The sequence below is a fragment of the Mustela putorius genome, unplaced genomic scaffold (genome assembly GCF_011764305.1).
Source record: "Mustela putorius furo isolate JIRA1106 unplaced genomic scaffold, ASM1176430v1.1 tig00003987_pilon_pilon_pilon, whole genome shotgun sequence".
In the NCBI taxonomy this organism is placed as follows: Eukaryota; Metazoa; Chordata; class Mammalia; order Carnivora; family Mustelidae; genus Mustela; species Mustela putorius.
The window spans coordinates 11,035,419-11,058,827 of NW_025422126.1; positions in this window are offsets into that span (position 1 = coordinate 11,035,419).

Below are 23,409 nucleotides of genomic sequence, written 5' to 3' on the forward strand. Positions count from 1 at the left end.
GGCAGTAGTTCTGGAAGTGATGGTGGTAGGAATGATGGTGGTATTGGAGCATTGGTGGTAGGTGGATTCCTGGTGAGCTAGACTATAAACATCACTGGTTTATTGTATCTTCTAAATTCCATGGGATAAATACCCCGATTTTGAGTTACCAGTGTGGTATTAGTGAAGGCAGAGTTGAAGAGAGATTCTAACAGTCATACCACGAGCTGGTATGAGCCAGTTCTAGACCACCACTAGGGGTAATGATATAGTGGTATCAGGGGTACTAACAGTTATGGTACTAGCAGTGGTAGGAGTAGCAGTCATGACAGTGATGATAGTGGTGATACCGATGACAATTTTGGTATTGCTAGAGGTATAGTGGGGATGGTGGTAGTTGTTCATGATGGTGGAGCTTGTGATAAAGGTGGTAACAGTAGTTGTGGAGAGGACGGTAATAGTAGTGATGATTGGGGTGTTAGTAGTGATGGTGATAATACTGGTATTGAGAGTGGTGGTGGCAGTAGTGATGGTGGAATTGGTGGTGATTATAGAGGTGACAGTGGTCACTTTTGCATAAAGTTTTATAATTTATGTAGTACTTTCACCTGAACTACTTTATTTAACACTGCAATTAATACTTGGTTAACAATACTTTTATCTCTTTTTATAGATTAGCAAACTGAATTTCAAAGGGTAGTAAAGCTTAGTGTTTAAGAATGAGGCCTTGGGGGCACCTGGGTGGCTCAGTAGGTTAAGCCGCTGCCTTCGGCTCGGGTCATGATCTCAGGGTCCTGGGATCGAGTCCCGCATCGGGCTCTCTGCTCAGCAGGGAGCCTGCTTCCTTCTCTCTCTCTCTCTGCCTGCCTCTCAGTGTACTTGTGATTTCTCTCTGTCAAATAAACAAATAAAAAAAAAAAAAAAAGAATGAGGCCTTGGAGTCAGTATTACATTAGATTTCTAGCTCTTCCCCTTCCTAGCTATATAAACTTGCACAGTTGCCATACCTTCTGAGACCAGTTACCTCATCTTTAAAATAGAGAAACTAACCATATTCCATTAAGAATTGTCATGAGAATATTGGGCACCAGGGTGGCAATCAGTTAAGTGTCTGACTCTTGGTTTCAGCTCAGGTTGTGATCTCAGGGTGGTAGAGATTGAGCCCCTCACCAAGCTCCAGTCTGGTAGGACTGAGCCCCTTATCGGGCTCCAGGCTCAGCACAGAGTATGCTTGAGATTCCCTCTCCCTCTCCTTGCCCTTCCCCTCCACCTCCCTCAAATAAATAAATTCCAAAAAAAAAGGGGGGTGGAGAAAAGATTGTCATGAGACTATTAAGACACTGCAGTTATTTTTAAATTGTCATGAGATTTGACGGATACTGTAAGTAAAAATGAAACAACTCTTTTGTAACAATAAGAAAATAAATTCTCACTTTGTAGCTATCATGGTTTCTATTAAATAGATTTTTGTTTACTATTCCTGTATTTTTTGTTTGTTTTGGTTTTGTCTGGAGTACCTTGATAAGTATGCAACAGATGAGTATATAACCCTAAGGACTGAGGAGAATAAACTTGTTTTAAGTAATACATGGAGAAGAGTTTAGCTGTCCTTGAAAGGAAGAGGTTGCTAAAACAGAAGAGGAGGAAGAAAGAGAAGAGGAAGTAACAATATGGAGATAGGCTGTAATTAGCTGAGAATACTGTAGGATAAATAATGGCCACTCAAAGATAAATGGTACCCTATAGGGAAGTGGGGGTGTCTTTGCAGATGTGATTAAATGAAGGATCTTGGCATGGGGAGATTATCCTGGATTATTTGTTTGGGCTCTAATGTCACCATAAATGTCCTTATAAGAACGAGGAAGAGGTAAATTAGACAAAAAGAGAGGAAGATTTAATATAAAAATAAAAGCTAAGTTGGAATGATGTGGCCACAGGCAAAGGAATGTCAGCAGAAGCTGATAGAGGCAAGGAATGGATTCACTTTGAGAATTTACTGAGGGCATGTGGCCCTGTTGATACCTTGATTTTGGTTCAGTGATACTAATTTAGGATTTCTAGCTTCTAGAACCATGAGATAATACATATTCATTGTTTTAAGCCACTAAGTCTGTGGATTTTATTCTAACAGCCATAGAAAACTAATGTAAAAATTAAAACTTTGGGGGATTCCCACGGAGAAAATTTAGAAATAATCTGTTAAATATGGATTTTCATATTGTTTGCATTGCTTCACCATTACTCCTATTTCAGTATTCCCCTCCCTCAAAAAAAAAAAAAAAAAAATCCAAACATAACAGCAACAGAAAACTTCAGCAAAGTCAATTGTGCCCACAAATCTTTTACTCAAATGGATTTTTGTGTTTCTGTTTTATATGCAAAGGAATGCAAAGTTGCATGTCAAGGACAAGGAATAGTATCACAGAGCTGGTGTGTGGAAATAAGAGCCTACGGAGCAGAGAGACCATGAAGATGAAACAACAGAGAAGTTGAGCAAACTCTCGGAGAAAATGCTTGGTTTCCCATGATCTATGAAATGAGAGGAGGCTCAGTTCAATAACTAGAGTGGTGGGGTCAACAAAGAAAGAATTCTTCTAAATGGTCTATCAGATACATTATAATTACGGCTGTTGTGTTGTTATTTTTATTGCTGTTTGTCATAGCTCTGGCTGCTATAACAAACTATCATCAACTAGGTGGCTTAAACAACATTTATTTCTCACTGCTTTAAGAGATCTTAAGAAGCCCAAGACCAAAGTGCCAACAGATATGGATCTTGGTGAGGGCTCTCTTCCTGGCTTTCAGGTGACCACCTTCTTGCTGCGACTGCTTATCATATGCAGAAGCAGCTCTTTTATCTCTTCCTTCTCTTTTTATAAGAAAAGAAATTAATCACATCATAGGGGCTCTAATCTTACAACCTCACCCATACCTAATATCCCTCAAAGGCTCCACCTCTTAATACCACCTTAGAGAGATAGTTCCATTTTTCTTAAATATTCAGAACACTCTAGAAGCAAGTTTTTCTGTCCACCATAAATAACCGGGGCAATTCACTAGCTTTCTACAGGGAATGTTTTAAGGGTGAAGAACAGAAGCACAGGGAATCCCATTGACTAAGTGAAAGCCAAGGAGCATTCATAGGTCTTTTGGAGAGTATGGGTTTCAGACATCAATAATTATGGATTCTAGTCAGTTTTCAAAATTTGAGTGAGCTGACTTCCTGATGACTCTCACAGAAGGCAGCCATCATATTAAGAGGAAACTTGAACTGCAATCCCTCATTTTCTTTTCATTTTCATGAAAAAAGTTAGCATAATGGGAACTGATAAGAGAGCCAAATCACTGAAATATGAAAATCACAGAATTAGCATTTATCCAAATTCCTCAGCTGAGTCTATCATGGAAAGAGCTTGTTTTAATCACATCAAGTTGCTGCTTTGTGACTACGGAGTTTCTTATGAGCTAAAATATTCCTTATTCTTAGAGGCAAAATTAATGGCTCCACCAAAGAATTAGATTAGTGAAACAAAGTGCCTTTGTAAAGCTCTGGGAAAGATATCCTCAACATTTTCAAGTTGTCACCCCATGAAAAATAATGTCAGTGCTAAATCCTTTGGAATTAATCAATCTAATGGTCACCTCCTTTATGTTTCCTATGCTCAGACTAAAAATTTTGCTCTGTTCAAATGTTAGTTTTGTTTAAGATCTAGGGTAGTTTGCATGACCACTGCTCTTTCTCCCAGATAACTTAATGAAAGATAAAACCAATGAAATATATCCATGGACCTCATTTTCAAAGGCCTTTGTCACTTCAGATTTGGCTTTGCCACTGAGATAGATGTCAGAAGTTAGCCTGCCTTATTTATGGGTTATTTCATTTTAATCCTCAATTTATATATATGAAGACATAATATATTCATGGAAAAAAGAATCTTTATTGTCTTAACTGTTTTTCTCCCCTATTTGTTGACTGCTAAGTTGTTCTTAAATCAATCATGCAAATTCTCTTGGCCTCATTGAAAATTATGTGTTCATTCTGATCTGAAGAATAAAAAACTTTGTTAGTCAGGAGAGTAAACTCTAAGTAGTCACAAAATACTAGTTTGTCGGAAGTGAAGGAGCAAATTTGGTGTGTAAGCCAGAGTGTTATAGAGTAATATCCCTTTAGTGATTAACATATGCCAGTGTAGGTCAGAACACAGCAACATAGCAAGTTTTGGAATCTCTTTCCATCACACCACGCTATGGACACCGCAGCTCCATCCTCATCAACAGATTCAGGAATGTCACCTGAAAGTTCTGGATGTACTTTATATCATCTTACTTTATTTCACTGAATGCTTTATTCAAAAGTTATGTGCTGGGGCGCCTGGGTGGCTCAGTGGGTTGAAGCCCCTGCCTTCGGCTCAGGTCGTGATCCCAGGGTCCTGGGATCGAGCCCCACATCAAGCTCTCTGCTGGGCAGGGAGCCTGCTTCCTCCGACCCCCCGCCTGTCACTCTGCCTACTTGTGATCTCTGTCAAATAAATAAATAAAATCTTTAAAAAAAAAAAGAAAGAAAAGTTATGTGCTACTTCTCTGCCATATACTTTGCCCTCTTCTTTGCCCCATATACTCTATAATCTACTATCCTTTATAATTTATTCTCCCAGATTAATTTTCAAGTTCTAAATGTATACATGTATATAAATGCAAGTACAACCAATCTTCATTATTCATGGATTCAATATTTGCAAATTTGCCTACTTACTAAAATTTATCTGTAGCCCCAAAATTAATACTTACAGGTTTTGATGATCTTCCTCATTTACATGTAAAAGGGTGAAAATTTTTGAGTTGTATGACATGCAAGTTACCACTTGAAGTCAAAGTAACGCTCTGCTTTCTTTTTTAACACTTGGACTGTAACTATTTCCCCCTTCTCCCCAGTATATTTACTACCAGTTTTTTTTCACTTTAATACATTTTTCTGATAATTTCACTGTCTAAAATGGGCCCTGGAGAGCACTAAAGTGCTGTGTGGTGCTCCTAAGTGTAAGAAGGCTGTAATTTATTTTGTGGACAAAATGCATGTATCCAAGAAACTTTGTTCAGCGTCAGTTATAGTGCTATTGGCCATGAGGTCAATGTTAATTGAATCAGCAATGTATATTAAATGTAATGTCTTCAGGGGCGCCTGGGTGGCTCAGTGGGTTAAAACCCCTGCCTTCAGTTCAGGTCATGATCCCAGGGTCCTGGGATCGAGCCCCACATTGGGCTCTCTGCTCAGCGGAAAGCCTGCTTCTTCCTCTCTCTCTGCCTGCTTCTCTGCCTACTTGTGATCTCTGTCTGTCAAATAAATAAATTAAAAAATAATAATAAATAAATAAATAAATAAATAAATAAATGTAATGTCTTCAAACAGCAACACACAGAAAACAATGTTATGTATTAATCAGTTGACAAAAAAATGTAAACAGGAGCTTGCAGGCACCCAACCCTGTATTTCTTCTAGGAACAATGTTTAGGATTCACTAACTCAGTGTTCATGGCTATTTTATAGAACATAACTACCATAAATAGTATAATCAACCATTTTTATTTACAGTGGGAAGTTTATCAGTTCTTAAAATATTAGAGTAGAACAGGGATGAGACTGATCTAAGAGTCAGGAAGTATTGAAGCTCTAGGCTCATTAGACATGCAGCTTTTTTCTCTAAGACTTCTGATCGATTTTTTAGATGTTCAGAATGACTTGATATGTATCTCTGCATCTGAGTGAGGAGCGAGGCTTAGGGTCACCCTACTCCTCCACCATTTTATATCCCTCCAGCTCTGCACTCATTAATGACTACTGCTCTGAGATTCAGGTACAACACCTTGTTCAAAAACATAATAAAACAGGAAGAAAAAATATATATACATACACAAAATATGATAATAAATGGATTTATTTTGAATGATCATTGTTCCTTCCGTTTTTACTTTTTCCTCTACTGTGGAAAACTGTGTTTAAACTTGAGTGATCTATTGTGAATAAATTATTGTTAATTGAATATGATAATACTATTTGGGTTGTTTTTATACAAAATGACTTATTAGCAGAGAAACATACTTAAATGTTTACAGATAAATTTTTATGATGTTTGCTAATTGCTTCAAGATAATGCTCAGTGGATGGGAGACAAAACAATCTGATATTTGTTGAAGTTGAATGATGGACGAACAGGCTCACTATTCTCTTAGGTCTATTTTGTATGCTTTTAAAATTTTCTATAGTAAAATGTTGCAGAGATAAATAATAAAGTATGAAGCACCATTTTTCTGTGCCAAAATCTATGCTTAGAAATTTACGTATGCTGTTTCATTCAACCCATAATAATTTTGCGTAGAAGATACTGTCCTTTTTAAATTTAGAGCAAAAATATATATATGTAATATATATATTTATATATCCAAAATTATATATAAATTAAATATATATCCCCAATTAATCAGTGATAACAACTATATGTTACACATTTAGTCTTCATTCTTTATTTTTTCTTATAATGTATTATGTAGCTTGCAACAATGATAAATAAATGTCTTTTCCATTTCCAATTTTTTAAAATTTCTTTCTAATCTTATAGTAAGATACACATACATTTTGAATATATATATATATAATATAGAGATAAAATCTATAGAGAAATGTACATACATATATATAGAAAGATATCTAAAATATATATACTATATATATAAATATATATAGAAAAAATATATATATTTTTTTTCAGAGTCACTTAATCTTTTGTGTTCACTTATCAAAAGTCCCAATTCACATTTCTAGATGTAATATCTGAAATGGCAAATGACCAAGACAAATTTTGTTCAAGAGTTCTAGAACTCAGACCCAGATATGGAAGACATAGTCTAGAATGTAACAACAATTTTCTTTCTGAAGTAAATTTCATCATTATTAAATTTAGAATCACAGTATTTTAGAGTTTGGAATTCTAGATATCTAATCTTCTTACATTTCAAGAAAATAAATCCCAGAGAGAGTAGCTAAAAGTGGAGACCAGGTCTCTTATTTTCCAGGAACAGAAATTTACTGACACATAGATTTATATTAGCATACTGAAAAATGTATCAGGAGTTCTAGTCAAAGGTGGAAAAAAGAATAAATAAATGTGCACAAACATGTACATGAACACAGATGCACTACACATACAAATTCAGATTAATATAAGATATTTAAGTTAACTGAAACTTTCCCCACTTTAACCCCAGAATAGGCATAGGTCAGATAGAGATGATTTTATCTAAAGCTGTTTGCAAATTCATAATTAAATCCATGCACACTGGCAGTTACACAAAATATCATCCTGTGGTGTTATACTTGGTTAAGGATTAATTAGATTAAAAGCTTCTAAGACTAATTCATTGAGATAAGAAATGATAATTTGAGAGTCTATAAAACAGAATTATTCTTACCATATTGCTTTTCTAAAGAAAGTTTTAATTATCTCTCTTTAGCCAAATGTAAAAGTATCTTTTCAGCTTAAAATATCTACTGAGGGAAGAAAAAAATAAAGCTCTATTGAGATGAAATATCTACTTAACACAGAAAAATATTCTACTATGCAATTAAAATATTAAATATGAATAACATAAGTTAAAGATATACTATAACAGATGCTGTGAGTCAATGTAATGTGCCTGTCTATTTTTCCAAAACTTAACCATCACTTGTTAACTTAGATGAATATTTCTTTTCAGGAAATAAAAATAAAACCAAGACCAAAACAACACTAAAAACATAAAAATGCCTCAAAAACCATATCTTCTTGCAATACAGTGAATCGCTTTTAAAAACTATAGTGAGATAGTATTAACCTACCATAAACTTTGTTGCACTTCAGCCTATACAGTTATATATTCTGCTCTGTACTTAAGTAAAAGGATCTTCAAAAATTGCACACAGATAAGGAGAACTAGTAAAGAAATGGCATAGTAATAAAATTCAATAGAAAATTAAAAAGAAATTATATTTGGAGGTCTTGTAAGTGATAAAGCCAAGATTTTTAGCCTGTCAGGAAAGAAGAGAATTGTCAATGTATAGATTCATGCAAATTTGAAAAAAAATTGACTTGAATTTTCACATATATCACATTTTGAATAAAAATATACATGTGAAAAAATTAAATCCCCAGATGCTTTTGAATTTATAGAAAACTGTATTTCTACAATATTGGGGTTGAGGAGGTCAGTTATAAGAATCATACCAAAAGAAAAAATAATAATAAAGGAAAATACTGATTGACCTTACTGTTTAATATGGGCACATCTTTCAGTTTTGTAATAAAGTTTTGCAAATAAAACTGAAACTCAAATAATGAAAAAAAAATTCATCACATATAATAATCAATTTTTTATGTGACTAACAGACAAAAAGGTCCTAAAAATCATAGAAAATCTTTGTATTCCCATAGAAATACAGGCAAATATGTGGAACAGCAAGCTGTAAACCAAGACATGCCAATAAACATTACACAGTATGTCAGTTATTTTTCTATTATTATAGATATTATTCTATCAATATATAGATTAAAACAATTAAATATGATTTCCACTGATAAACTGAAAGGATAAGAAGAAAATACAGAATAGTAGGAAGTGTCACCTATTAAATATTCTCATATATAGCCAATGGAATTTCAAATTGATCCAATATTTCTGGAGAAATTATCATCAGAACATATGGAAAATACAATATATAGCAATATCAGTCTAGAATTTTTTTCAAAAAAATCAAAATTATAATAATCAAAACAAATACTAATGTCTAATATTCCTCCTTTGTGTCATGCATCATTCTTAGTATTTTCCCTACATTAAGTCATTTAATCATTTCCATAAGTCTGTAAAGTAAGTTCTATCATTATCACCCCATTTTACAGGAATAAAAAATTTAAGAAACCAGATTCTGGTCTGCTCTGCCTTTTCCTTCCTTTTCTTTCTATTTCTAGCCCCAACCTCTGTATTGTTCTAATTATGCACAATGGAGAATATTCAGCTATATTCATAAACAAAAATTTTAGAAAAAAAATATATACATATATACACATAAATGTCTAGGTGTGCATATATATTATATTTATATATACATAATATATGTATGCATATATGTGCATGTATTTGAATTTTATATAAGGAGAATTCACAGGTGGAAACAAATTCATGTATGTGGGATATTTTCTGGCATAAGTGTATATGGTAATTGTTTGAATATTTTTGATTGTAACAACATTCTTATAACCAAGGAAACTAATGTGCACACTAGCTATAAAATTTACCCAACTTCTGTCTTATACACCTATATTATATTATTAGCTATTTCTTTAATTAAAACATTCTTCAATGAAGGACTACTCTTCCATAACATAGATTTATTCATAATTTATTTGACCAATTCCAAATCTATATTGTTGAACAACCTATATATTTTACATGCAGAATTTATAGCAACATTAATAATCTCTCATTAACCAAAAACATGACCATTCAAATCAAAGATGTTTGAAGTCCATCATGAAGATTAACAGGTATTCAAAATCATAATTACAAACCATATTAGGCACTTAATTGATGTTGTTGCAGTATTTTGTACTTTACCTTGTGTGTCTGTACTTGTGATTCATTTTTAGTGTTCTCACTTGAAACCAAACGACAATTCATTTTAGTTTGGCACAATTACTAATAAGTAACAATGAAACAAAGTAATATCGATTTTTTCAACATGAAAGTTTCTTCATTATTAGCATGGTGTAATCATTGTCATTTCTGATTCTCAGAACTTGAGGCAGAGTACCAAGGGCTTGGAACATGAGCTTCATAAAAGTTCATGCCAAAACATCACCATAAACATCACATACAGAATGCTAGATGTGAAAAAACTAAATATATAATCAGGCATAAAAGGATCAGCTGAAACAATAAAGAACAATAGAATGTGGGTTAGTTTTTTTTTTTTTTTCCACACACTAATGACTTCTTGGGCTGAAGCTCAGTATTCACAGTGAGGTTGCTAGATACAGCCTCTCAGATGCTTCCCACTACCAGCAATGCCTGCCTTACTCATCATTTCCTGGGATAACTTACTTATTTTTCAGATGTCAACTAAGCTGCATCTTCTCTTAGAAGTTGTCCCCTGCCCTCCCATCTGCATAAACACACACACACACACACACACACACAGACACATGTGCATGTGTGCGTGCACAAACACACACACACACAGCAGGGGCAGGGGAGAGGTTCTGTCCTCTATAAAATTTTTTCAGAGCCCCTTGTTATGGACTGAGTCATGGCCTCCTGAAAGATATGTTCATGTTCTAATGCCTATTATCTGTGAACGTGAACTTATTTGCAAATAGTCTTTGCAGATGTAATCAAATTAAGATGAACTCATACCAGTTTAAAATGGGCCCTAATCCAATGACTAGCATCTATTTAAAAAGAAAGAAATTTAAACATAGATATACAGGGAGATCATTACACGATGACAGAGAAAAGACAGGAATGATGCATCTATCAGCCAACCAAGGACTGTCGGCAACTACCAGAATGAAGCTAGGAAGAGTCAAAGAACAATCCTTCTCTAGAGCTTTCAGGAGGATGATGGCCTTGCCCGTATCTTGACTGCAAGATTCTAGCCTATGAAACTGTGAGAAAATTAATTTCTGTGGTTTTTAAGTCATCCCATTTGTGGAACTTTTTGATAAGGCAGCCCTCTGAAACTAATACATCCCTAACACTTTCTTCCTCATTCATTCATTTAAGCAAATTTTACTAAATGCTGACTCCATGTCAGATGGTACCCTTGCTTGCTTTCCTCCTATTCCTCTGCCAATCAGTGTAGCCCCTCAGGAAAGGAGCTTTATCATTGTATTCTCCAGAGCCTACACAATTTCACACACAGAAGAGGCTACTAATAAATAACTGCTGATTAAATGATTAAATGCCACTCTTGATCTTTCACAGGGAGCTTCTTTTTAACATTGCTTTTATCTCGTAGTAAAGAGCAGTATCCAAAGAAAACTGAGAGCTGAAAGAAAAAGGAGCAGTCTTTTAATGACAATCACAAATCTATCCAAAGTAAACAACAGAATATGTGCATTTTAAACAAACATCTTAGATTTGTTGTTGTTGTTGCTGTTCTCATCAACCATGCAAATAAAATGCCATTTCTCTTTGATTGTCTGAATGAATGTTCTTTACTTCATCAACATGAAAACAGCCACATGGACTTTAACTGAATTTGAAGGGTATGTTTGGGAAGGCATGAGAAAAAAGGACAGCATTATACATAACTCTGAAGTCCAAACGCCTGAGTTTGAATTCCGGCTTAGCCACTCCTTAGGTATAACCTTAAAGAAACATTCAATCTCTCAGGATCTGCAGCTGCTCATCTATAAAATGTGACTAATAAGTATATATTACATATGAAGCACATGTGAGGATTCAAAGACACACTAGATGCTTAACACAGTGTCTTAGATACAGTGAATGCTCAATCGAGTTAATTTGCTTCAGTTCTATTGTATTACGTTCATTATTAATACCACTTCTATATTAATACCACTGAGACACATCACCACAGCAGTGGTTATCCATGTGAATATACAGATGAATCAGAGAGAATCACCTACTTATGGTTATACAGGAAGAGATACAATTGCAGGATTCACTGACTCCCTATTTTCCATGGAAAACTATTATAACACCCTAGCTAAGTAACACAAGATACTTCATGTTCTCATTTCCCACTTACTGGTATATATGGAGTTACAACTCCCACGTTATATCATTTTATTTTTTATTGGTTCTTCTTTCCCTATGCTTTTTTTTTTTCTTTTTCTCCTTTCTTTGTTTATAACATTTCATTTTTTCTCTTTCTCGGTTCAAAAACTATAAATTCTTTTTCTGTTCTTTTTGAGGTTGACTTTTTATTTTTAACATGCATATTTTAAGTTTAAAACTGGTAACTGCAGCATCCTGTGGAAAAATTGAAGGGCGTGATAATATTTCAGTCTCATCATTGCCACCTTCTCCATGTTAGGTATTCATTTCCTGTATGTTGGTTCTAAGTTTCTGTATTCATCCAATGAAATTTTTTTATTGTTTTATACAATTTCAATTAAGTCACTTACTTTCTTTGCTCACAAGTTCTATTTGCATCTCACATATTTTTTCTGGAATTACTCATCTAGAAAGCATTCATTAAATTCTATTTAAAATATAGCCTTTAGAATTGCATTTATTGAAGTGTCGTAGGTGGGAAATATTGTTTTTGTTTGCCCATAAAAATTTTGATTTTATTCTTATTCTTGAATAATACTTTATCCCTTGAACATACTCCCCCACCCTGACCCTGGGGCACTCTGAAGATCTCCCTTTCCTATTCTGACTTCCACTGTGTTAATGGGAAGTCAAACTTAAGACTAATATTTTATTTTAAGTGATCTGACTCTTCTCTTGATCACTTTTAATATATTTTATTTATGTTTGGTATATCTCAGTTTCCCTATAATGCCCCCTGTTATGCATTTCTTTTATTCTGCTAATGATTCATTGGACTTCCTAGAAGTCAAAATTCATGTCTTTACGACATTTAAGTTAAGAAAATTAACATTAAGTTAAGAAAATGAGGCATCATTAATTAACACTTTAGCTATTATCTCTCCCCGCTCTAATTCCTCACTTCTGGAATTCCAATCAAATTACACGTTAGGCCATCTCCTTCTGGCTTGTATGTCTCTTAACCATCCTTTCTTAGTCTCTCCACATTTGATATTTGTGCTACATTCTGTGTGAGTCTGTTCAATCTATCCTCTATATTCCCTAATTCTCAATTTAGTTGTTTTTTTTCCCCCTATTATGCTTTTACTCATCCAATCGATTTGATAATCTCTTCTGCTTGTTGTTTATGCTGACTCTTGCTCTTTTTGAAAAATGTCCTCCTGTTTTGTAATTCGTGTTGTGTTATTTACATTTGTGCTGCATTTGTCAAAAAGATTAAAAAAATCTGTAGAAATAACAAGACAAAATTATTTCCCTCTAAATAAATTTTACATTCGTTAGTTGCTCTCTTACGTTTCCAAACCAGACAACTCTTATTTGATTTACCAGCTTATAATTAGAAGAACTGTAAATCTGAACCCTAAATGTGTATCAGGTTACAATTTCTCACAAGAATTAAAAACAAAACAAACAAAACAAAAAATTATCCAGACCCCAAGTTAAGACATAAATATTTATTTTGTTTCCTTTTGTTAATTAACAGATATGTATTCACTTAACCAATATCTAGGGCTCTCTTAAAGACTGAGTGATATAGTGATAAAAAAAATCTTGGTAATACTAATAGTAGTTACACTAACAATAACATTAATAGTCATGAATCTTGTTTATGATTAAATCACATTAGATAATTTTTATTCTTTGTAGAGTTAAGTACAAAGTCTTGCATATTTAGACATTCAGCACTTTTTCTGTTGAAACAATGAGAAAGCAAATGTACAAATTAAAAATTTCTACATGTCTTAGTGATTTTTTAAAATATTTCTAGCTACACAAGTGGTTTTTGTGTGTGTGTGTGTGTGTGCACTTCCCCCCAAACTGCCCACTGGTTAACCACACTCTCTCCATACTCCTCAAGGTGGAAAAGCGAAGTATGTTTTTGTATTCCTGGAGGAGGTCAACATTAGTGTTTACCACATTACTTCTATTCACTGGGAGACATGAGGAAGATAATTACATCAGAGAAGACAAGGTCTCTGAATTGAGGATACCTATACTAACGGAGTGGGTGAGATGCCATATACTTATATTTTAACCTGGAGGGGTCTCTATGAGTAAGAACCTTCTTTTAAACTAACCATTGAAGACTTTTTAGGAGACACACATGAAATTTCTGTGTTTTTAAACAATTCTCATAACTCCTTTCTCATTAATTACTAACTTGCCTTTAAAAAAATAGACTAGCTTGATTCTTATTAAATTTAGATTATAGAGGCACCTGGGTGGCTCAGTGGGTTAAAGCCTCTGCCGTCGGCTCAGGTCATGGTCTCAGGGTCCTGGGATTGAGCCTTGCATGGGCCTCTCTGCTCAGCGGTGAGCCTGCTTCCCCCTCTCTCTCTGCCTGCCTCTCTGCCTACTTGTGATCTCTGTCTGTTAAATAAATAAATAAAATCTTAAAAAAAAAAAAAACTTAGATTATAAACTTTATATTTTTTAATAGTTCTACTTTCCACTATGAACAATAATTCTAAAACTGTATATTCACATCTGTTTGGAGTATAATATTTATTTTTATAGTATAGCTGTCATTTGTATAATTGGATTTCTTTTGTTCACTGAATTCAGTTAATTGTTATATTAAAAGCATTACCACCACCATTTTTGCAACACTGATTCAATGCCCACAAGCTAACTTTCTTGCTAACCTCTTAGTTATTTACTAAGTACCCAGGTGTTCCCTTGTTTTATCCTGACAAAACTCAAAAGCAGGCATCACTACTAATTTTCTTCTTCTTTTATTTCATTTTAATAAGGGCTTTTAAGTCCAAAGAATATAGGTCAGTAGCCCAAAGACACAACTCCCAGTTCACTGTTGACCTCCAGGTATCTTTCATTCTAAAACCCTATACAAATCTGTCAAATGAATTCCTATGAGACTTACAGGGAGCAAACAATCTGGTCTGAAAGGGACTGGTATTAAAGGTGATGCAGTGTATTTCTATTATAATTCAATTTCCTTGGACTGGATGGTACAACTGTGACAGAGAATTATAAGATCCTAGAATAGATGTTGATGTTTTACAGAAAAAATCAACCTCTCCAAAGTTTTCCTTATCTTTCCTGAAAGATTTTAAACTTTCTTACGTTCCTAGTACAATATTTTTCATAAGTTAGATAATTATCGTTCAACTCCACTATGTTTAAATGCATATCAATGAGCTGGATGAATGCAGTCGTAATTGGCATAATAGGTTTTTCTCATTTGCTTTTTCTTGTTTATTACTCCAGAGAAGGAAATGTCATTAACCTCCTCTATGTTTAGCAGACAGGTTCAAATACGTTTCTGTCTCTCTTTGTTGATAACCTTCCTTTATTTCCACTGTCATCTATCCTTCATCATGAATTTAAAATTAACATACTCTCTTCTTGCATAAATCCTATATGAATTTGTAAAAGGCAGTCCATCCCACACCAGCAGTCCTTGACTGTTAGTGGATGGAGGAGACTGGGTATCTGCTGAATAGAAGGAAATTCCCCTGCAGAGTAAGCCTTGGGGCTTCCTATTTTTAGGCTAGTGATTCTTTAAATATGTCATGACTGAATAAGTAATTAGTCCACACAAACTTGGATTTTACCTCACATTAAATATTCATAGGTTTCCATTAACCTGGTCTAAATTCATGGAGACAGACTTGATGAGACTACCTCCAACACCACCCCTCCTCTAATTTCAATGTTTTATTAATTTCTTTTTTGAAAATATAGCTCTGATCCTCATACTTACCTGCTCCAAACCTCTCATGGTTCCCTGTTACTGATGCTCAAACAAGGTGTATCATCCCCAAATCTCCCCAGCAAGTAGAGGCCACTGAAATTCTATACAGGAAAATAGAGGGTATGAAAAATTTTAACAGGTCATCAAGATATGAACTTATGCACTCTTTCCCATCTATATATAACCTACAAAATTATTCTAGAAACTCAGAAATCATGTTGAAATGAACATTATCATTTCTCTCCCCTGCCTCTGTTGCCACTACCAGTGTCTTAATTCAGGACCTCATTGTATCTCCTTTGGGCTACTTCAGGACCAACCGAACTCACCGGCCTGAATCTTACTGCTTTAGCACCAGTTCATCTTTCACTCCCTAGTCAGTGAGATCTTTGCAGCAGAAATGTGTTATGTCCTCCCCCTCCTTATCCAGGCTGTTAGTCTAAGACCTGCCAGGTACCTGTGTCTCCAGCACCCTGCATGCTCCTTCTCTACTCTCATGTTCTTGTTATGCCAAACCTCATTAGGCAACCTGTTAACTGACCTCATGCTCTCTCATGTGTAGAACAATCCCCTCTCCCTGTTCATCAGGAAACCTCCTATTTATTGTTCAAAGTCCTATTCTGATGATTACCTCATCTTTAACGTTTTCAAATGTTAAAACTGAACATTGTTAAAACTGAATTAGTCATCCCTTCCTCTGAACTATTTCTAGTTCTTGAATGTAATTTTCATTGCTCGTATCTCACAGTAACTCAAGGCATTAGGATTATTACCAATTATTAGTCTAATTTTTGAATCTTATAATTCTTCAAGGCAAGAAAAAATCAAAAGACTTTTCTGAGTCCTGCTATATAACAAAACTTGTAATGGGAGTTGCCATAACTACCCAGACAAAACCCCTGCCCTTCTCAACATGATAGATTAGCAACAGTGTCACTTTTTTTTTTCTACTATGAGGAAGAGAAGGTGCCAAGCTTTATCTGTTAAATAAGCAAATGGGGAAACCATCTTGTTAAATAAATGGATATGGTATCAACCATGAAGAGAATTCAATTTCATTTTTTGAAACAAACTTAATTATTTTTTATTGGATTTGGCCAGTATTTTCAGACACTGAATAGCAAAGGATGGCAATGCCATCTTCAAGCCAAACTACTAAAGGAGACATAATCAGCCATCTGAAGACTATAATGTGTTCTTAGATATAAAAGGCAGATAGGAAGACATGCCTCAGGGTATCTTACCCATCCTGCATGGAGCTCTCCAGAGGTGAGTTCACATAATTCTAAAGACTCTATTATAGCCATGTCTAGACTTGCCTTCAATAGCTCCAATAATTGCAAATCCCTCGCCTCCCATCACAAGTTGTTCCATTAACAATTGTAAATTTTGGGGGAATTGAGAAAAAAAATATTATGTATATATAGAATTTCAGCAACAACTTAGTGTTTCACTTTTCTTGATAATACTACTCTTTTTTTTTTAAGTGGATTTCCAATATTCTAAATGACAAGGAAATAAGATATTTCTTCTGGGTTTTGTTGTTATTGTTTGCTTGTTTTTTTGTTTCTGAGAGAGAGAGTATGAGCATGAGCAGAGCGGTAGAAGGAGAAAAAATCCTAAGCAGGCTCCACACTTGGCACCAAGCCTGATGTGGGGTTGATCTCATGACCCTGAGATCATGACCTGAGCTGAAATTAAAAGTGGACACTTGAACTACCAAGCCATCCAGGTGCCCCTGTATTTGTTCTGTTTTTGACAAAACAAGACTGTAGAGGAACTAGAGTCCTCTCATCCAATATAATTGTTTAACAGATGGTGTATAGGAGTCCAGGGAAGTAAATAACCTTTCAAAGATGAGTTGGATATTTAATGGATAAACCAGAACTACAAGCGATCTGTCCTATCTACCACATACAATTTCATTGTACTATCTCCTCAAAGAGTTTAATCTGAACAAGATTTCCTCTAGTTTTTGGTCTCACCTACATTTTATAATCTCCATAGTAAGAAATATAAAAATTACTTTATAATTGCTTTTTTAAAAACTAAAATTCAATAGTGCTAATGTATTCACTATATTTCCCTTACCTCCTGCCCCACTTCCCCCTCCAGCTTGAGCCAGGCACACTGTGATCACCAATACAGCCCTTCCCATTACCCTGAGAAGAGAGAGTCTTTTTCTGCCTGGTTCCTGAGGAATTTGTGAAATGGATTGACACAATGGGTCTGAAAGGACAGACTCTGTGAAGAAGAGGAGGAAAGAAATATTAAAGGAATACAATTTACTAATGTCTAGATCAGAGAAATCCAGAGAAAGGGCAGGGGCAGAGGCTAGGAGATGCCTTTTGACACAGAAAAGGGGGATTTTTTGGTAATGGAGGTTGGGGATGGAGAGATACCAAGCAATGCTTCTGATGGTGCTGGGTATGAGAATTTTAAAGAGGAAGAGACATTTGGGATTATGGCTGAAACCCCCTTTATCATCTAATGAAGAGTGATACTTTGTTATCGTTGTTATTATCATTAGATCTGTTAGAACTGTTTCAATAAATGTGGCCTGGAAATAAAAGCCGTGGCTTTATTGGGGCTAATGTAAATAAACAATGTAACAATTCTCGTACAAGTAGGTTTAAGTGTATTTAAGAATATTTCTAGACGAGATTTTGTCAATGATGGCTTAGTTTTGAATGACTTATGTCTAAGAATGGATTTGTACATGTATATTGTACATGTTGTAACACCAACAAAAAAAATAATAACTGGCAGGCAAATAAGTATTTATTCTCTGACCCTTTACAGAAAATGGTTGTTGACTCCTGTTCTAGAAAGGGCAAAGTAGGCCGTTGCTAATTCTTCTAAATATTTGGATTTCAAGTTATCCTTTGAAAAACAGAAGCACTGTCAGATGAGGCCTTTATGAATACTCTGTAGAGGCTGACAGGCTAAGGAGAGAAGATTCAACCTGAAATATCTCATAAGTTTAGGAGTCATTTATTGAATAAGAATCATGGTAAGATTCTGTTAATATTAGAATAAGAACCACTAAAGCTTTGGAGTTAAAGTTAGTATCTTTGAACACGGTACATGACTTCAACAAACATCTGTTTATTCATAAAATAAAAATAAAATTGATAGCTTGTTAGGGTACAGAGTTGACCACCCCTCAGTTAGACAGAGAACACACACAGTGAGGTTTATTTCCAGCTAGCTGGGGTCCAAGTATCTGCCCGGCACGGTGGGTTTCAACAAGGACCCCAAGCACTCAAAGCCAAGGGTTTATATAGCATTTTCAAGGCACTTTTTCATAGCTACATACATATCTTGTGCCCCACTTTGACAATTTAACTTTGTTTAACTTTTTGCCACCCCGGCGTCACCCTGGCGGTTAAGTGAGATTTAGGTTTAGAAGAAATTTAACTTTATTTACATTTCCCTCTGCCTCAGCCTCCTTCAGTTTTATGGTGGGGAGGGCGACATCAGGCCTCAAGGAACTGAGCCATTTGTCCCTGGAAATTGGGCTATTGAGAAGACAGCTTCTTTGCTGTAAATCACTAGGACATTCGTAAACCAAGGGAGACTCCTGTCTTGCAGAATTGTGATCTCTGCAAGTTAACTATTTGTTTTTCATTAACATCTGGTTCCTGTGGCGCCACCGCCTAACCGCCCCAGTGGTATATGATTAAGTTGTTTTTTTAGGTTTTAGCTGGTTTCTCTTATCTCAAGTCACCTATGCAGTGTCGGCCAGTTAGGGATGCTCAGTAAAATGGCTTCCCCGCCTTCAGGATGGCCATTCTTATGCTAACCCACTCTTACAAGCTCTTTTATAATAGCATGGTAAAAATTAAATTAGGTAACATTAACTATCAATCCTTCATATCACCTAGCCCAGACGAAGAGATAAATAGAAATAATTAAATTGTAGGTATTTAATTTTTGTGTGTGACTTTAAAAAAAAATTCCAGTTCTTACAACTAGTTCTTAAAATTGACATATTTCAGAGAGCTCAGTAAGACAGTTGAAAAGCAAATACTAAGCTATTTTAATGTACAGGAGACATGGGACATTTAGTTTCCTCTCTTAGTAGGTTCAGATGCCTAAATGGAATGGAAAGGCAGTTACTACCCACTCGTTCCTTTCCTATGGAAAAAAATTAAAGTCCTTCATCCCTTTACCAACAACTCAGCCCCTTCTCAATATGTCACCTTTAAATAATTATATAAGTGACACACTTGGTCCTGTCACTGAGTCATAGACTTGCTCAATGATATTTCCTTAAACTTCTTTATGGCCAACCACTATGTTGCTGATATATGGCTGATTAGGCCTAGGAGTAGATGTTATTGTTATCCTGGCAACTGACTGGAAAGAGCTAGAATAACTCCTCACAGGAACCAGGGACAGTATTAATTATAAAAATTCTTAATTCTATTATCATCAGTGAAAGTAGTGAAAGGGTATGTATATAATTGTTTCAAACACCTCTTCAGTTCCTATTCACAGCTGCATTCTCAGTCAATTAGTACCTAAAGTGCACAGAGTCCCACAAAGGACAAGGGGGTCAGTATTGGGTTAATATGTCCATGGTGTTTAATACTTGGTTAAAACAAGTAAACAAACAGAAAAAAAAAAAAAAACACAGAGAACACAAACACAAAACTGAAAGACTAATAGTTTGCATTAGAAGTTTTATCAAAATCTCCCTCTGCCCTTCAAAATGTCTACATACCATGGCAGGGGCCATTTGGTAATTTTGTTTTTAATAAATGACTGAATGAATTTTATACCAGCTATGTGGGAAAGATGATCTGAATATCTTAGCATCATTCCATTTTATTAATACCTGTATTTGAGGAAAAGCTGAAATAGGATTTGTTACGCCAAACTTCATGACAGCATAACATTATTTATATGGGTAGGTATGGGTAAGTAAGTGAGTTAATGTGGCAGTATTTTTAAAAGCCAGCTGTTCCCCAAGCAAGAAAATAACTGGCTGTCGTAAATGATCAATTGTATAAAAAGGTCCAAGCTTTGCAAATTTCTACACAAGATATTCAGAAAAGTTCTCCACCTACCTAAATAAGCTCATTCCAGCAACCAAACTGTGGGACTGAGAGCTTTGGTTTCATGTTCAGAGATATGTTTTCCTTACCTCAGAGTGTCACTAAATTGGAAATGTCACAACCCTTGGGGGCACATGAAAAATGCATATTATTTCACATCTGGTTTTCACTTGATCCCAATGGACCTGATATTTCTCCAAATTGCTGTGTGGAAAAAACAATTTAATTTGATTGAGGTATGAACAGAAACTTACAAGCAAAGTGGAATACCTGCTTTAAGGTTAAAATGGGAAACTTTGCTTTGTGTTGTTATTGCTGAGAAATGCTTCTAGAAGTATTGCTCTCTTTTTAAAAACCTTCTTGTACTGATGCAATCCTAAACTCACCTCTGTAAGATCTCGTTCAAGAAGCATCCCAAGACTGCACCCCCAAATATGTATTTCTCTCTTTTCTGAAAATTTTGTGCAGGTATAATCTATAAAGTTTGATGATGGAGAGATAAGAGTTTATTAGTGAATACACTGAGCTGAAGGCACAACGCTGTTCCTTGCTAGTTTTGTGACCCTGACCAAATTATTTAACTACTCTGAAACTCAATTTCCTCATACACAAAATGGGAATAATGAGTGATCATAAAGACTAAATAAAATAAGGGATATAAACACCTTAGTAAACAGAAATGTCTAAATAGACCCAAAGAAATGCTAATTCTATTTTTTTTTTTTTTTAATTTAAAAATGTAATCCATTGAATTAAGCCTTAGATGATGGAAAATTCGAGCTCTTGGTCTTTTCCTGTGTGATAATAATGTGACTCCCTTTTATAAACATTTCCTGTATATAAGTACTCCTTCATGTATCCTGACGTTTAAAGAATCTCATAAACATGGTTCTGACTACCAGAACATCAAAAATCACTCCAAATGCAAGGAACATAAAGCATACCAAAATTATGTTGAAAAGAAACGTTGGCATTCTAAAGGAAGATGGACTATATCCCAATCCATCAAACCTCTGATCATCCTCACATTCTCCCCCATCTCCCCAGAGGGAGGCGTCAGATTAGATTTAGCACAATTCATTCTGCAGCAGTGCTGTGTGAGCTGATAAGCACACTGAGCTGCAAGAGAGCATTGTCTGTGGCTTTCCCCTAGAGCGCTGGCTATTTATTTCACTTCTACCCCAATTGAGCAGACATTTACTAAATTTGCCTTGATGTTGTCATAGGATCCCTTTGAAAAGCACCATTTGCAACGGCCTGAAAAGGCTGGCAAAGGAGGAGCCTTGTGACTAGCTCACAGGGCGGTATTGGCATGTGTAGGATTTCTTGGGGAAAATTATCCCTTCACTGGGCAATTAACATCCATCTGGTTATTTTGCCAGCTGAAGAATTCACTGAATTCAGTGCCAGCTACTATCAGGTGTGGATGTTTCAAATTTCCTTTGAATGAGATGTTGAAACATTCATCCCACAATGATATGTCCCTTCTGAAATGTAGTTAAAAATACAGACTAGTATAAAAGGGTCATACAATCACAGAATAGTTTACCAAGGGTTCTTCACTGTTTTTGTACACTTAACCTCATTGACTGTCTGAAAAAGCCCATGGACTTCTGTCTCATAACAATACTTTAAGTGCACAAGATAAGTACATACCATGGTGAAAAACTAATTGTATTGAAATAAAATTATAAATATTTATTAGCATATTAAAAAGTAAGTTCAAGCAGCAGGTCTGATAGCTAGTGTAATTTCAAAATAGTAGTAAGCATAAATGGTATCTCAGGATATATGTAACAACTTTAATGTGACACAAAATTATTTTTATTTCTATTAGTGATAAAGTCAGAGGAATTGCTAACAACTAATGGATTTACTGCCCACATTTATAAACCAAGAAAATGCTTAAAATTTTGCAGTTAGAGATTGGTAAATTACTGAATTTCTCCATTTGTATATATACCCCTCAACTTAGAAATATGTAGTAGAAAAACTTTGGTCTCAGGGTGAAAGCACTGTAACTGACAATCTAGTGCTGGCACATTCCAAATGTGTGCTCCAAGGGAGACCTTTTAATAACTGCGAGTTAAAATTTCTTCAACCCTATTTACAAGAATTTAGTGAAAACCAAATGACATCATAATGGCACCTATAATAAAATGATGTCTAATATATCTTGAGAACTTAGCACATATCAGGCACTGTACTAGTTACTTCACAGACATTAATTCAAGCAATACAGGGAAGAATTTTTGTATCTAAATATATACTTAAGGTTCCTATATGTGACTAGAAACCTTAGGATATCCTTTTAGTCTAGACTTTATACAGGGAAAATCTTAAAGTCTGCAGACATTCCTCCCAGTCACCAGCAGAAATTATACTGACTGTTACATTGGTATTATTTCAGCAGAAGAAAGGAAATGCAGGAGATCTATTACAAATTCCTCATTTTGTTGAATGTCACTCTGAGGAATGAAGAAATTCCGACCAAAAAAGTGATCCCTTGAAATTTTCAAGCTTTTGCCTATACTCTTTCCCAAAGTTCTCACTCTGCAGTTTTACAATGATAGCAGTTAGGATAATCATCGAAATACCATAGGCATGGAATAGTCAAGAAGGACTCCTGACCATTCAGAAAGAACGTCAGTAGCAAGCAATGGACTTAATACTGTTAAGAAATAATTTCGGTAATATTTCCAAGGTTTTAAAGCACTGCAAAAGAAAGAAATGCCTCACATTATTTTAATGAAGCAAGTACACCTTGATATCAAACCCAACAACTGTTGCCTTAAGGGATTATTATTACAAAAATATAGG